The sequence below is a fragment of the Emiliania huxleyi genome (genome assembly GCF_000372725.1).
Source record: "Emiliania huxleyi CCMP1516 unplaced genomic scaffold EMIHUscaffold_511, whole genome shotgun sequence".
Lineage (NCBI taxonomy): Eukaryota > Haptophyta > Isochrysidales > Noelaerhabdaceae > Emiliania > Emiliania huxleyi.
The window spans coordinates 54,651-56,086 of record NW_005198161.1 but is presented as its reverse complement, the minus strand read 5'-3'; positions in this window follow the sequence as shown (position 1 = coordinate 56,086).

Below are 1,436 nucleotides of genomic sequence, written 5' to 3'. Positions count from 1 at the left end.
ATCTGCGCAGTTTCGTACCGCTGCGGCGCGGTTTTGCAAAAACCCTTCTGCAGCGGCGCGGTTTTGCCCTTCACCCGCAGCCTGGATTGATAGTCATTGTGGGTGTGGGGGCCGCGGGCCAGGACTTTTGTTTGAACAAAGTTTTGACAGTACATTTCTGTCGGGCCTTGGAACAGCTTGTGAGTGGTCACTGAAGACCTTCACAGTTGGTGGCGGCGGGGCAACGATCCCCGGGACATTACGACAACATGTCGTCGACGGACAAGCTGGTGATTCCGGCCTACAAACAGAGCTCCGAGCGGGAGTTCAACGAGTGGTTCCGCAACCTGCGGACCGCGGCAAAGCAACACAAGTACCTCCTCGACATCATCGAGGTGGGCACCATCCGGCCGGGCGCGGAGCGCGAGGCCGAGGCGGTCGCGCTGCACGTGCGCTACAAGAACATCGGCACTGCGGACGGCCTCATCCCGGCCATCATCGACAAGTACTTCGGGGACCTGGCGGTGACTCTGTCGCGCCAACTCTACGGTGCGCTGCAGAACGCCGTCAAGGACGACGACACGCTGGCCGAGATGTTGGCGGACGAGGACGCCGACCACTACGACGACATCAAGAAGGGCATCGCGGCGATCAAGTCGCTCATCGAGTCGGAGGACACGAACTCCAAGAACGTGCGCACGAAGGCGCTGCGCGCGGACCTCGAGAAGTGTTGAAGACCGACGACCGCGCAGCCGTCTAGTCTACGGCCACACACACACACATAGTGTCCTTACCACCCCTGGACTGCATCTGCGCAGTTTCGTACCGCTGCGGCGCGGTTTTGCAAAAACCGTTCTGCAGCGGCGCGGTTTTGCCCTTCACCCGCAGCCTGGATTGATAGTCATTGTGGGTGTGGGGGCCGCGGGCCAGGACTTTTGTTTGAACAAAGTTTTGACAGTACATTTCTGTCGGGCCTTGAAACAGCTTGTGAGTGGTCACTGAAGACCTTCACAGTTGGTGGCGGCGGGGCAACGATCCCCGGGACATTACGACAACATGTCGTCGACGGACAAGCTGGTGATTCCGGCCTACAAACAGAGCTCCGAGCGGGAGTTCAACGAGTGGTTCCGCAACCTGCGGACCGCGGCGAAGCAACACAAGTACCTCCTCGACATCATCGAGGTGGGCACCATCCGGCCGGGCGCGGAGCGCGAGGCCGAGGCGGTCGCGCTGCACGTGCGCTACAAGAACATCGGCACTGCGGACGGCCTCATCCCGGCCATGATCGACAAGTTCTTCAAGGACCTGTCGGTGACTCTGTCGCGCCAACTCTACGGTGCGCTGCAGAACGCCGTCAAGGACGACGACACGCTCGCCGAGATGTTGGCGGACGAGGACGCCGACCACTACGACGACATCAAGAAGGGCATCGCGGCGATCAAGTCGCTCATCGAGTC